Source organism: Haematobia irritans, chromosome 3, assembly GCF_050003625.1.
Source record: "Haematobia irritans isolate KBUSLIRL chromosome 3, ASM5000362v1, whole genome shotgun sequence".
NCBI classification, from domain to species: Eukaryota; Metazoa; Arthropoda; class Insecta; order Diptera; family Muscidae; genus Haematobia; species Haematobia irritans.
The window spans coordinates 171,056,108-171,072,638 of NC_134399.1; positions in this window are offsets into that span (position 1 = coordinate 171,056,108).

A 16,531-nucleotide genomic window follows, 5' to 3' on the forward strand; every position below is an offset into this window, starting at 1 on the left:
CCCTGCACCACTTTGTAGATCTAAATTTTCGATACCATATCACATCCGTCAAATGTGTTGGGAGCTATATCTAAAGGTTTGTCCCAAATACATACATTTAAATATCACTCGATCTGGAAGAATTTGATAGACTTCTACAAAATCTATAGACTCAAAATTTAAGTCGGCTAATGCACTAGGGTGGAACACAATGTTAGTAAAAAAATATGTGAAACGTTTAAATCTGAAGCAATTTTAAGAAACTTCGAAAAAGTTTATTTATGATTTATCGCTCGATATATATGTATTAGAAGTTTAGGAAAATTAGAGCCATTTTTACAACTTTTTGACTAAGCAGTGGCGATTTTACAAGGAAAATGTTGGTATTTTGACCATTTTTGTCGAAATCAGAAAAACATATATATGGGAGCTATATCTAAATCTGAACCGATTTCAACCAAATTTGGCACGCATAGATAGCAACAATGCTAATTCTACTCCCTGTGCAAAATTTCAACTAAATCGGAGTTAAAAATTGGCCTCTGTGGTCATATGAGTGTAAATCGGGCGAAAGCTATATATGGGAGATATATCTAAATCTGAACCGATTTCAACCAAATTTGGCACGCATAGCTACAATGCTAATTCTACTCCCTGTGCAAAATTTCAACTAAATCGGAACAAAAAATTGGCCTCTGTGGTGATATGAGTGTAAATCGGCCGAAAGCTATATATGGGAGATATATCTAAATCTGAACCGATTTCAACAAAATTTGGCACGCATAGCCACAATGCTAATTCTACTCCGTGTGCAAAATTTCAACCAAATTGTGGTAAAACTCTGGCTTCTGGGACCGTATTAGTCCATATCGGGCGAAAGATATATATGGGAGCTATATCTAAATCTGAACCGATTTCTTCCAAAATCAATAGGGATCTATTCTGAGCCAAAACACATACTTGTGCCAAATTTGAAGTCGATTGGACTAAAACTGCGACCTAGACTTTGATTACAAAAATGTGTTCACGGACAGACGGACAGACGGACATCGCTATATCGACTCAAGAGCCCACCCTGAGCATTTTTGCCAAAGACACCATGTGTCTATCTCGTCTCCTTCTGGGTGTTGCAAACATATGCACTAACTTATAATACCCTGTTCCATAGTGTGGAGCAGGGTATAAAAATACAATTTTAGAAAAATTTTGACTAAATTTTCTATAGAAATAAAATTTTGACTAAATTTTCTAATAAAAAATCTATTACTATAAAATTTTGGCAAAATTTTCTATAGAAATAAAATTTTGACTTCAATTTTTATAGAAATAAAATTATCAATAGAAATAAAATTTTGAAAAAATTTTTTGTGTAGCAAACAAAATTTTGCAAAATTTTCTATAGAAATACAATTTTGCGAAATATTCTATAGAAACAAAATTTTGACTCAATTTTTTATACAAATAAAATTTTGACTAAATTTTCTATAAAAACAAAATATTTCTATAGTAATAAAATTTTGAATAAATTTTTTATAGAAATAAAATTTTGACAACATTTGCTATAGAAATAAAATTTTGACAAACCTTTTTATAGAAATAACATTTTGACAAAATTTTCTATAAAAAAAAAAAAACTTTGAAAAAATTTTCTGTCAATATTCCACATATGTATATGGTCTTGAAATAAAATAAAAAAAAATAATTTCGATTGTTCGAAATATTTCAAATAAATTGATATGGGCATTAAAATGGATCGATCCAGCCCATCTGCTAGTCTAACATTCTAGGAAACATAAAAAGATAGCCGTAATTGGAAGTTGATTTTCATAAAAACTTGCTAAGTTACAAAAAGGTGAAGTGTTTTAAAAAATTTGGTTTAGCCGGAGTCGGAGTCGAGCAAAATTTTTACGACTCCGACTCCAGCAAAATCTTCAGACTCCGACTCCAAGACTCGGACTCCGGCTCCACAGCCCTGATACATACCATATAGGGTAATTCAAAGGCATCCTTAATATATCCCCGGTCGAATATGTTTCAAGGGCATTATGGTCACAGTTGCCACTCGAGCCAAAAATAATCTACCAAAATTTGGAGAAACAATCAAAATTTAATTTCTATAAAAAATTTTGTCAAAATTGTATTTCTATAGAAAATTTTCTCAAAATTTTATTTCTATAGAAAATTGTATCACAATTTTATTTCTATACAAAATTTTGTCAACATTTTATATCTATAGAAAATTTTATTTCTATAGAATATTTTGTCAAAACTTTATTTCTATAGAAACTTTAAAAAAAAAATTTATTTCTATAGAAAATTTTCTCAAAATTTTATTTCTATAAAAAATTTTGCCAAAATTGTATTTCTAGAGAAAATTTTATCAGAATTCTATTTCTATAGAAAATTTTGTCAAAATTTTATTTCTATAGAAAATGTTGTCAAAATTTTATTTCTATAGAAAATTATATCAAAATTTTATTATTATTTTATTTATATTTTGATATACGAGCGCTATTTTTATTGTTTACAGCAACTTAAAAGATGTTGTTTTCATGCGATTATTTTTCAAAACTTTCGACATGGATTGCAATGACGCTCAGTTAAGGGCCAGTATTTATCGGTGGTACGGTGAATTTAACCGAAGTCGTAGTTCTCTCTAAGACGAATTTCGTGAAGGTCGTCAAAAATCAGTTGTTGTTCCGGAAACCATTTATGCTTTGCGCCGATATTGCAAGATCGTCGTGTGACCCATGGTGAGATTGGTATTAGTAGTAGGACCAGTTTTTACGAAAAAAACACTAGAACAAGGCAGAACAGTCAATTCTGAGCTGTACACAACCATTTGTTTGCCAGTTGAAAGTTGATTCGTTGTGAATGCATATTTTGGAGGTACCTCAATCAAAAAACAACAAGCCGCTTTTCGATTATTAATATTTGTTTTTGCTCTCTAATTCCGAAATATAAAAGGCAACCTTCGTATACTTGTTAATTAGTAATAAATTAGCAGTATCCGTCAATTGTGTATTCACAGGAAAACTTCCTGTGAATATTTCTTTAGCGTCAGTCGAATTAACTATGACAAATTCTAACAATTCTAGAAGGGGCAGTACATTTTGCCTTAATCCTTAACTCTAAGTTAAGTAGTAAATTCAAAAAAGTATTCGTGAGAAAATCACTTTTCGACTCATAGTAGTCACAAAAATCTTCATATCAGAATTTTATTTAATTTTTGTCAATTATGAGAATTTGTCGTCAATTCTGACAACACTACCCACTTTACTATGGTTGAGAGAATGACTCTGGTACAAAAGCATATGTGAGAATGTGTTTCTCCTTCTAAGCATATGCTCTTAACGCAAAAGCCTAGCGACAGCACTTTTTGAGAAGAAGCGGTAAATCATGAACGCCAGTTAAAATTTACTCACGTGCTCATCTCTAGGTCAGACCTTGTATCGAAATAAGTTATGCAACCCTTTATAATCCTGAGCACAAAAAAAACATTTTTTTAAATTCTGCAAGGTCGAAAACAAAATGATTTTAATCAATCTAAAAGTACATTAACAATATGTGCAATTGTAACATTATTTAAATGTTTACATCCAATATAATTAAAATTCAACGAACGATCAATTGATTATCTCAAATAGACATAGAATGTAAGTCAATGCTCCATAAAGAATCAGGAACTCAGTCAGTCACTGTACACATTTGAACTAACTTTAGTTAAAGCTCAATGTCAGTTTCCGGTTTTATAGCCGGTGAATTACGGCTTTGTTTGAACAACGACAGAATGAATTCAATTTTTATATTTTTTTCTTCTCTATTTCCATTACACACATATATTGCATTGCTGTTTAATAGAATTGGGAGACAATGTCATTAAACTTTGATGGGGAAGAACCACAACAAATTAATAATAATAAAATCCCAACTATGTTTACCTATTTAAAAAACCAAATCACGTTGCAGTTGTCAAATAAGTTGTACTATTTTAGCATTTATGATCACTTAACCCACTTTGTGGGTGTTAAGACTTGCCATAGTTATGGGTCGTTATGAAAGTGATTGAAACACACAAATGACGTGAATAAATAGTTTGAAAATTAAACATTTTCAACACCTGGTTAATAGTTGTGGTTATTTTTCAACGTGAGAGGACTTACAGACATATGTGTATACATGTATATATACACTACACTGACAAAATTTTCTATAGAAATAAAATTTTGAAAAAAAAAAATCTATTGAAATAAAATTTTGACAAAATTTTCTATAGAAATAAAATTTTGACAAAATTTTCTATATAAATAAAATTTTGACAAAATTTTCCATAAAAATCAAATTTTGACAAAATTTTCCAAAGAAATAAAATTTTGACAAAATTTTCTACAGAAATAAAAATTTTGGCAAAATTTTCTATAGAAATAAAATTTTGCAAAATTTTCTATAGAAATAAAATGTTGGCAAAGTTTTCTATAGAAATAAAATTTTGGCACCATTTTCTATAGAAATAAAAATTTTGACAACATTTTCTATAGAAATAAATATTTTGACAAATTTTCTATAGAAATAAAAATTTTGACAACATTTTCTATAGAAATAAATATTTTGACAAAAATTTCTATAGAAATAAAATTTTGAAAAAAAAATTCTATAGAAATAAAATTTTGACAAAATTTTCTATAGAAATAAAATTTTGACAAAATTTTCTATAGAAATAAAATTTTGACAAAATTTTCTATAGAAATAAAATTTTGACAAAATTTTCTATAGAAATAAAAATTTTGACAACATTTTCTATAGAAATAAATATTTCTATAGAAAATGTTGTCAAATAAAATTTTGACAAATTTTCTATAGAAATAAAATTTTGACAAAATTTTCTATAGAAATAAAATTTTGACAAAATTTTCTATAGAAATGAAATTTTGAAAAAATTTTCTATAGAAATAAAAATTTTGACACAATTTTCTATAGAAATAAAATTTTGACAAAATTTTCTGTAGAAATAAAATTTTGATAAAATTGTGTGTAAAAATAAAATTTTGATAAAATTTTCTATAGCAATAAAACTTTGACAAAATTTTCTATAGCAATTAAATTTTGACAAAATTTTCTATAGACATAAAATTTTGAAAATTTCCTATAGAAAAAAAATTGACAAAATTTCCTATAGAAAAAAAATTTTGACAAAATTTTCTATAGAAATAAAATTTTGACAAAATTTTCTATATAAATAAAAATTTGACAAAATTTTCCATAAAAACCAAATTTTGACAAAATTTTCCAAAGAAATAAAATTTTGACAAAATTTTCTACAGAAATAAAAATTTTGACAAAATTTTCTATAGAAATAAAATTTTGCAAAATTTTCTATAGAAATAAAATGTTGGCAAAGTTTTCTATAGAAATAAAATTTTGGCAACATTTTCTATAGAAATAAAAATTTTGACAACATTTTCTATAGAAATATATATTTTGACAAATTTTCTATAGAAATAAAAATTTTGACAACATTTTCTATAGAAATAAATATTATGACAAAATTTTCTATAGACATAAAATTTTGAAAATTTCCTATAGAAAAAAAATTGACAAAATTTCCTATAGAAATAAAATTTTGACAAAATTTTCTATAGAAATACAATTTTGACAAAATTTTCTATAAAAATAAAATTTTGACAAATTTTCTATAGAAATAAAACTTTGAAAAAATTTTATATAAAAATAAAATTTTGACAAAATTTTCTATATAAATAAAATTTTGACAAAATTTTCTATAGCAATAAAATTTTGAAAAAATTTTCTATAGCAATAAAATTTTGACAAAATTTCCTATAGAAAAAATTTGACAAAATTCCCTATAGAAATAAAATTTTGACAAAATTTTCTACAGAAATAAAAATTTTGACAAAAATTTCTACAGAAATAAAAATTTTGCAAAATTTTCTATAGAAATAAAATTTTGCAAAATTTTCTATAGAAATAAAATTTTGGCAAAATTTTCGATAGAAATAAAATTTTAACAAAATTTTCGATAGAAATAAAATTTTGACAAAATTTTCTATAGAAATATAATTTTGACCAAATTTTCTATAGAAATAAAATTTTGATAAAATTGCTATGGAAATAAAATTTTGACAAAATTTTCTATAGACATAAAATTTTCACAAAATTTGCTATAGAAAAAAAATTTGACAAAATTTGCTATAGAAAAAAATTGACAAAATTTCCTATAGAAATAAAATTTTGACAAAATTTTCTATATAAATAAAATTTTGACAAAATTTTCTATAGAAATAAAATTTAGACAAAATTTTCTATAGAAATAAAATTTTGAAAAAAAAAATCTATTGAAATAAAATTTTGACAAAATTTTCTATAGAAATAAAATTTTGACAAAATTTTCTATATAAATAAAATTTTGACAAAATTTTCCATAAAAATCAAATTTTGACAAAATTTTCCAAAGAAATAAAATTTTGACAAAATTTTCTACAGAAATAAAAATTTTGGCAAAATTTTCTATAGAAATAAAATTTTGCAAAATTTTCTATAGAAATAAAATGTTGGCAAAGTTTTCTATAGAAATAAAATTTTGGCACCATTTTCTATAGAAATAAAAATTTTGACAACATTTTCTATAGAAATAAATATTTTGACAAATTTTCTATAGAAATAAAAATTTTGACAACATTTTCTATAGAAATAAATATTTTGACAAAAATTTCTATAGAAATAAAATTTTGAAAAAAAAAATTCTATAGAAATAAAATTTTGACAAAATTTTCTATAGAAATAAAATTTTGACAAAATTTTCTATAGAAATAAAATTTTGACAAAATTTTCTATAGAAATAAAATTTTGACAAAATTTTCTATAGAAATAAAAATTTTGACAACATTTTCTATAGAAATAAATATTTCTATAGAAAATGTTGTCAAATAAAATTTTGACAAATTTTCTATAGAAATAAAATTTTGACAAAATTTTCTATAGAAATAAAATTTTGACAAAATTTTCTATAGAAATGAAATTTTGAAAAAATTTTCTATAGAAATAAAAATTTTGACACAATTTTCTATAGAAATAAAATTTTGACAAAATTTTCTGTAGAAATAAAATTTTGATAAAATTGTGTGTAAAAATAAAATTTTGATAAAATTTTCTATAGCAATAAAACTTTGACAAAATTTTCTATAGCAATTAAATTTTGACAAAATTTTCTATAGACATAAAATTTTGAAAATTTCCTATAGAAAAAAAATTGACAAAATTTCCTATAGAAAAAAAATTTTGACAAAATTTTCTATAGAAATAAAATTTTGACAAAATTTTCTATATAAATAAAAATTTGACAAAATTTTCCATAAAAACCAAATTTTGACAAAATTTTCCAAAGAAATAAAATTTTGACAAAATTTTCTACAGAAATAAAAATTTTGACAAAATTTTCTATAGAAATAAAATTTTGCAAAATTTTCTATAGAAATAAAATGTTGGCAAAGTTTTCTATAGAAATAAAATTTTGGCAACATTTTCTATAGAAATAAAAATTTTGACAACATTTTCTATAGAAATATATATTTTGACAAATTTTCTATAGAAATAAAAATTTTGACAACATTTTCTATAGAAATAAATATTATGACAAAATTTTCTATAGACATAAAATTTTGAAAATTTCCTATAGAAAAAAAATTGACAAAATTTCCTATAGAAATAAAATTTTGACAAAATTTTCTATAGAAATACAATTTTGACAAAATTTTCTATAAAAATAAAATTTTGACAAATTTTCTATAGAAATAAAACTTTGAAAAAATTTTATATAAAAATAAAATTTTGACAAAATTTTCTATATAAATAAAATTTTGACAAAATTTTCTATAGCAATAAAATTTTGAAAAAATTTTCTATAGCAATAAAATTTTGACAAAATTTCCTATAGAAAAAATTTGACAAAATTCCCTATAGAAATAAAATTTTGACAAAATTTTCTACAGAAATAAAAATTTTGACAAAAATTTCTACAGAAATAAAAATTTTGCAAAATTTTCTATAGAAATAAAATTTTGCAAAATTTTCTATAGAAATAAAATTTTGGCAAAATTTTCGATAGAAATAAAATTTTAACAAAATTTTCGATAGAAATAAAATTTTGACAAAATTTTCTATAGAAATATAATTTTGACCAAATTTTCTATAGAAATAAAATTTTGATAAAATTGCTATGGAAATAAAATTTTGACAAAATTTTCTATAGACATAAAATTTTCACAAAATTTGCTATAGAAAAAAAATTTGACAAAATTTGCTATAGAAAAAAATTGACAAAATTTCCTATAGAAATAAAATTTTGACAAAATTTTCTATATAAATAAAATTTTGACAAAATTTTCTATAGAAATAAAATTTAGACAAAATTTTCTATAGAAATAAAATTTTGACAAAATTTTCTATAGACATAAAATTTTGACAAAATTTTCTAACATAAAATTTTGACAAAATTTTCTATAGATATAAAATTTTGACAAAGTTTTCTATGGAAAGAAATATTTTGACAAAATTGTCTATAGAAATACAAATTTTGAAAAAGCAATTCATTCGAAAAAACGTTTTTAAAAATAATACTAAAAATTTGATAAAATAAGAATTTTTTATTTTGTAGTTTTTGTTAAAATGTAGTAGATTATTTTTGGCTCGAGTGACAACCGTGCTCAGACCCACAAAATATATATATTCTGGGTCGTGGTGAAGTTCTGAGCCGATCTAGCAATGTCCGTCCTTTGAAAACACGCTAATTTCCGAACAAAAAAACAAGCTATCAACTTGAAACTTGGCACTTGTAGTTGTTATTGATGTACACGCAGAGAAGGAATATGATCACCCCAACCATGTTCCAGGAGCATGGTTCACGGAAAACATGTAGCATGTTTGTCGAAACCATGTTCTTTTTTTCCGAAATTATGCATCTGATTTCGGAAAACATGTTATGTTTGACAACAACAAAAATATGTTTGCGACAAAAATGCTACATGGTCGCTGTGAAAAAGTAACATGGTGCTCTTGAAACATGTTTGAGGTGATCATATTCCTTCTCTGGGTGTAGATCGGATAGCATTGCAAATTGTCTATATCGGTCTACTTTTACGTATACGTATAGCTTAACAGATCCCCAGATTTGGTTTGCTCTTGAAGGAGCAAATTTCATTCAATCGGGTTCAAATTTGGTACGTGGTGTTAGTATATGACCTCAAACTGCCATGCGATAATTGGTCTATATCGGTCCGTAATTATATATTGTCCCCATATTAACCGATCCCCAGATTTGGTTTGGGGAGGCCCTTAAAGGAGCATCAGATCCAGTAGAAATTTGGTACGTGATGTCAGTATATGGTCCGTAATTATATACAGCCTCCATATAAACCGAATCCTGAATTCGATTTCCGAAGTTTCCTGGAGGTGCAAATTTCATCCGATTCCGTTGAAATATAGTACATAGAGTTAGTAAATGGCCTCTAACAACCATGCAAAATTTTGTTTTTATATGCTATGCAAAAATGGCATTCGTATTTTAAGGACATGCAATCTTTATGCTGACGCCATTATTTTTTATAACGATTTCTATTCTAGTACAAATTGTGATATTTTCAAAATTAATTGAAGCAGTGTAAAACCAGGGCAACATTATAGCCATAATCATCGACAAGAATTTCACTTACGATATATGGCATTAATTTGTTCCCGTGATCTGTACGTGTTAATTACCTTTCTACATTTTCTAGCTCTTTACTATTTTCTAAACTTAAAAAAAAAAAACAATAAAAAATTCTAAATACGAAATAACAACGAAATATTTTTCTAATTGTCTGAAAGTAATAGCGCTGTTAGTTATTGTGGAGAAATTCCATAGAGATTTGTATTGGTGATATTTGCTCGTATTTCATTTTTCCAATGGGACATGACAAACTAGTAAATATTTGAAGCAGTCTAATACCAAACAGTATGTAAATATTCTAACAAAGCTTTAGTTTGTATAAACAAAACAAAATTGCAAAATTTCCCTGAGGAATGTGGGTAGAGATTGCCTTTGTTTGGATATCCAACAAATTAAGAGATTATTGTTTTTAAATCAATCCGATGTTGATAGATGTTTTTTTCCGAATGCAAATCGACTTAACTTTTTTATAATTGACGGTATAACTACTGTAAATTCAAATAAAGGTTATTCACTAGTAGAAATGGGCAAGTGGTGGTGGTTAAGATTTATATGCAACTCCCTTTCATATGTTCTCTTTGTGGTTACAGATTTAAAAAAATCAACTTTCCACTTGAAAATAATGAACAATTCAATATGTCAGCAAACTTATAGATAGTTTGCTTATGGTTTTAAATAGAAACTATTATTTTCCATAGGGGATTTTATGTAATGTAAGTCTGGTATTCTGTTCAGATCTTATATTTGTTTCAGTTATTACCCTTTAAAATTAATGAAATATTTATGAATCCCATGTTGTGATATTAACATATAAAAGGCAAGTTGCATTAGTATTCTTGTAACATCTGATAACCGTGAACAGGATTCACGTGTAACAACATCCGTTCATTAATGAACAGATGGTGTTACACTGAGAAATAATATTGCAAACCTCAGAACTTTAGAAGGGTGCAAGTTCGACTCACATTCACGGTTGCCTCAATTGGTAAAATTCTACCAAAAATGATATATTTTTTATTGTTTGAAGATTGGTAGAATTCTTGAAGTTTTGGTAGATTTTGCAAAATATTCCTCTCCAACTCAGAGGTACTCCAACTTACTATAAAATAAAATTTTGAGAAAACTTCCTAAAAAAATAAAATTTTTTAAGAAAATTTTCTATAAAAATAAAATTTTGAGAAATTTTCTATAGAAATAAAATTTTGAGAAATTTTCTATAGAAATAAAATTTTAAGAAAATTTTCTATAAAAATAAAATGTTGAGAACATTTTCTATAGAAGTAAAAATTTCGACAAAATTTGCTTGACCATTGTCTTTTCATTCAAACAAAATTCTTTTTATCAATATAATAACATTTTAGATGAGGACAATTATATTTTTCTTAGAACCATGTTCACTGAGCCAACATGGTTGCCGGTTAAAATGTTACATGGTCGCCGCAAAAATAGCTCCTATCATATTATTTTGCTCTTCAAATATGAATGTGACAATCATGTTTCTTCTCTGCGTGTAGAAATAAAATTTTAATTATATTTGTTGCTTTTGTTGAGTTGTATTTTTATTTAAAATTATCCAATATTTCGAAACATCTCTGATGTTCGTCTTCAGGGAAATTTCTTTAAACAAATAACAGAAAACATTTTACACATTAATAAACAAAAATATATACCAAAATCCAAAAATACTGATAATTACTTTTAGAAGTAAAGAACAATGAACTTATTCGCAAACGAGTAAATTTACAACTAAAGTCTAATTTGAGTTTTGTATAAATATGTGCACAATGGTCTGTATCAGTCTTAAAATTCATCCGTCTTTCTGTAGGTACATTTATAATATGTAACATCTCCAATGTAAATCTCCTCTTATAAAGGGTGATACGGTCAAAATTATATCAATTTTGCATTTAAAAAACCTGAACACCCCTCATTTTGAAGGTGTGTGTGTGTAGAATGTTGCTCCTATTTTGATTTTGGAATTCACTCTTCAGTTGTCAAAATGCCGTCCAAGCAAGAAGAGCAGCGTATCATAATTTTGCTCGCGCATCGCGAAAATCCGAGCTACTCGCACGCAAAGCTGGCAAAATCGCTAAAAGTTGCCAAATCAACCATTACAAATGTAATTAAAGTGTTTGGGGAACGTTTGTCGACAGCCAGGAAGTCTGGATCGGGGGGAAATCGAAAACCGGAAGCCGCTGAGACGACAAAGAGAGTTGCCGGTAGTTTCAAGCGAAACCCTAACCTCTCTCTCCGAGATGCCGCAAATAAGCTGGGTGTATCGTCTACAACCGTGCATCGAGCCAAAAAACGAACCGGACTATCGACTTACAAGAAGGTAGTGACTCCAAATCGCGATGTTAAAAAAAATACGACGGCCAAAGCGCCGTCGTATTTTGTAATGGCTGCGTGGTAATGGACGACGAAACCTACGTCAAAGCCGACTACAAGCAGCTTCCGGGACAGGAGTTTTATACGGCAAAAGGAAGGGGAAAGGTAGCAGATATTTTCAAGCACATAAAACTGTCAAAGTTCGCAAAGAAATATCTGGTTTGGTAAGCCATCTGTACCTGTGGCTTGAAAAGCAGCCTTTTCATAGCTTCCGGAACTGTCAACCAAGAAATTTACGTGAAAGAGTGTTTGAATAAACGTCTGCTGCCTTTCCTGAAGAAACACGGTTGTTCCGTACTGTTTTGGCCGGATTTGGCATCTTGCCATTACGGTAAAAAGGCCATGGAGTGGTACGCCGCCAACAACGTGCAGGTGGTTCCCAAGGACAAGAACCCTCCCAACACGCCAGAGCTCCGCCCAATTGAGAAATACTGGGCTATTGTCAAGCGGAACCTAAAGAAGACCAAAAAACTGCTAAGGACGAGCAGCAGTTCAAGGCAAACTGGCTTTCTGCGGCGAAGAAGGTGGACAAGGTGGCTGTACAAAATCTGATGGCAGGTGTCAAGCGTGAGGCCCGGCAAATCGGATTTGGAAAAGCGAAAGCCTAACTGAATATTTTTCCTGAATTTTATACTAATTGAACTTGAAAAAGAAATCACCCTTTATGTAACATGTCCAATGTAAATCTCCTCTTATAGTTGGTTTATTGCGTCAAAATATCTACGTCCTTAAGATTTGGCTTATGTCCTGTTAGAGTGCAATGTGCTGCAAGTGCCGTCTTTTGCTCCAAGGGCTTGTCAGTGGCTTTCTGATCAGATTTATGAGATTCTAGTTTTTAATTTGGTTTTTGTTGTACCAATATATACTTTTCGGCAAGTATCAGATTCTTTTCCATCGCATTTTATGCTATATACTACTTTCGTCATATCATCTTTCTTGATTTTGGATTTTGTCTTACTGAAGAATTTATTTATATAATTGTGAGTCCATTGTGCAATTTGAAATTTGTCCTTATTAAACATATTTGATGATTTTAATCTTTCTGTGAATCCAGGAATATATGTCAAGGGTTTGTAAATTTTGGGTTCAATTTCGTCATGTTTGGTGTGTTTTCGTTCTTTTACATGTTGGTCGTCAATCGTTTTATTCGAGAAATCATTTAATCTTAATATAGTCCTTATCTTATCCTCGTTGTCCTTATGAAATATTTCATCGCTAATATCGTGTACTCTTCTTATAAAATTTGTAGCCGTATTCATTATGATTTCTCTAAGATGTTTGGAGTTGAAATTTATCAATCGTCCTGTGGCTGTTGGTTTTTGATACCAGTTAATTTTTATTCCATTTTTGTGCCTTAGAATTATAGTATCTAAGTATGGTAACTTGTTGTCCTCTTCTGTTTCCATCGTAAATTGAATTTGTCTATCAAATGCGTTTAAAGCTGATAAAGTAGCCTGAATGTCATTTTTATTCAAAATACAGAACATATCGACTACACTTTTTTTTTCATTATTTTTGGTTTGATTGTCAATTTTTCCATCACTGAGTCGAAGAGTACTTCCATTACAATATCGGCGATAATCGTTGAAGCTGGTGATCCCATTGGCATTCCTTTACGTTGTTCATACACCTTGTTATAATACACAGAATATCTTGAGCCAAAAAGTTAACATTTCTATGAAAACATATATTGGTATCTTTGTGTAGTCCTTTATTTCGTCCCATTTTTCTTTTATAATCTTAATCGCCAAATTTACCGGAATGCTTGGAAAAAGAGATATATCGTCGAACGAAATCATTGTTTCATTGTCCTCAATCTTAATGTTACTGGTTTTATTCTTAAATTCAATTGCGTCTTTTACATTATATTTGGAATCTTTTGTCAAAGTTTTAAAAATATTCACAATATATTTTGATAGTTCAGAAGAGGGGGAATTTATTGAAGAACATATCGGTCTCCTTCGTTATGCATCTTCGGAAGTCCATAAATTCGTGGGGCGTTAGCAGTTTTACATATTAATTTCAATTTTTCGTTGGTGTCAATCATGTTCATTTTGAATAATTTTTCTACCAGTTTATTATTTTTCGTCTAGAGTATTGAAGTCGGATCTCTTTTTAAGCGTCTATATGTACATATATCTCTTAGAATACTTTTAATCTTTATTTCATAATCGTCTTTATACATCGCTATGGTTTTTCCCCCTTTATCAGCAGTTAGAATAAGTAAATCTTTATTTTCCTTTAGATATTTTTGTGTCTCCCCCACTGTGTCAAGTATAAATTTCTCTTTTTTATTTGGTTTAGTCTTTTGTATGTTGTCATATCTATGTTATAAGAGAAGCTAAACGTACTCTCGCGTTCTCTTGCTCTTCTTTATTGTCTAATGTTTGTATGCACTCATCGCCTTCAGCTATAACATTGAACAACAGGAAGGAAGTTGTTGTTGTCGGAAGAGAAAACTTGGGTCCTAGAGAAAGCAGCCATTTAACATTAGTTGGTATGGTTTTATTTGTGAGATTCTCAAACCAACTTGTTTTGTTGTTCATGTCTAGCTCTACTTGTTGTTGTTGTTTCAATACGTTTAGTTTTTTAATGTGAGTAGTTTTAATTTTATGGTTGTGTGATATTTGGAGAGTATTTGCACTCTCAATGAATTTGTTGTAGTCATCAGTGCTCATGAATTTGCTAAGTTGATCTTTAGCATTAGAAATCATTGTTGTATTTTTGTGTATTTGCATATGTTTGTATTATATGATGGTTAGGTTAGGTTAGGTGGCAGCCCGATGTATCAGGCTCACTTAGACTATTCAGTCCATTGTGATACCACATTGGTGAACTTCTCTCTTATCACTGAGTGCTGCCCGATTCGATGTTAAGCTCAATGACAAGGGACCTCCTTTTTATAGCCAAGTCCGAACGGCGTTCCACATTGCAGTGAAACCGCTTAGAGAAGCTTTGAAACCCTCAGAAATGTCACCAGTATTACTGAGGTGGGATAATCCACAGCTGAAAAACTTTTTGGTGTTCGGTCGAAGCAGGCATCGAACCCACGACCTTGTGTATGCAAGGCGGGCATGCTAACCATTGCACCACGGTGGCTCCCTTGTATTGAATGATGAGATTCAATACTTTAGTGTGAAAGTTGTAGTTATGCTTTTCTAATTCTCGTTTAAATTTTGGCGGCAAGTTGTTAGTATTGAAGATGTTATAAGTATGTGTTGTTGTATTAGTGATGAATTTTGGTATAATACCTGCTTGCTTGCACTTTATGAGAAATGTGGTTGATGCTTTTAGGGATGCTGCTTGCCTGTTACTATTGGACTATTGTTTGATTATATTTTTGGTTTCTGTGTTATATTTTTGTTTAATGTGTTTTGTAAAGTTTCATGTTGAAGATTATGGCAGTGTGCCTTCCGTGTATTATGTTGTTGTTTGATAGTTGACCTTTAAACTGTTAATTATATTTTGTGAAAATTTTCTCGGTTTTCATTTCTATTTCTTTCTCTTTACTCTCTCTCCCTCTCTGAATAAGATATCGCAAACATATATATATTTACTCGAAATTTCCAAATAAAAATATGTTTATATTCACACATATTATGTTTATGAAAAATTGATATGCGAAACATAATATGTTCTAACATGTTAACATATGTGTCCCAAATATTTTATGCTAATTTAGTAACATTATATTTTTGCATTTAAAAATATTGTGTGCAAAAAATATGAAAAACAAACTTTTCTATCAGTGTAGAATAATTGTGATTTACAACTACTACCGTTCGCTGTTATCTCGTCGATTGTTCCAATATTTTAGTATACCATAAAATTAAATTATTTTGTATAATATAAAATAATATGATAACATAGTTTTGAAAACTTTAATAAATTTAAAATAAAGCGTGAACAATATGAGCATAATAAATGTGCAACAAAAAGTTCTTGCAAACATTTTGTATGCATGTATGATACCACATGCATGTATGACACCACCTATTAAAACAAACTTATATTAGTCTATTACGCAAAAATCAAAATTTTATTGCATTTTATTATCATCACTCGATCACAAACATTTGACTTTTTACGCGTATATTGCTATTTCATCCCACTGTGCAACGACTCGTTAATGAGTTATTGTTGATGTTGTAGTAACAGTGTGTCGTGTTATCATCCATTTTTGTGTTGCGCTTTGGTACATCAGCTGGTATCCAGATTGAGAAACTCTGCTACTAAGATGGGATGCGTCCAGAGTGATCTGGTACACCGGGTATGTTTGGATGACAAACGAAAATTACCCTAGTCTTCCGTGGGAGGTCTATTTCCTCCGATGTTATGGGCAATAGCTCTCATCCTCATGAATCCTATTCACAACTGCCTGATTTAGAGGCTCTCTTTTATAACTAGGTCTATATAGTGAAGATCATGCACTGAAAGGATCTT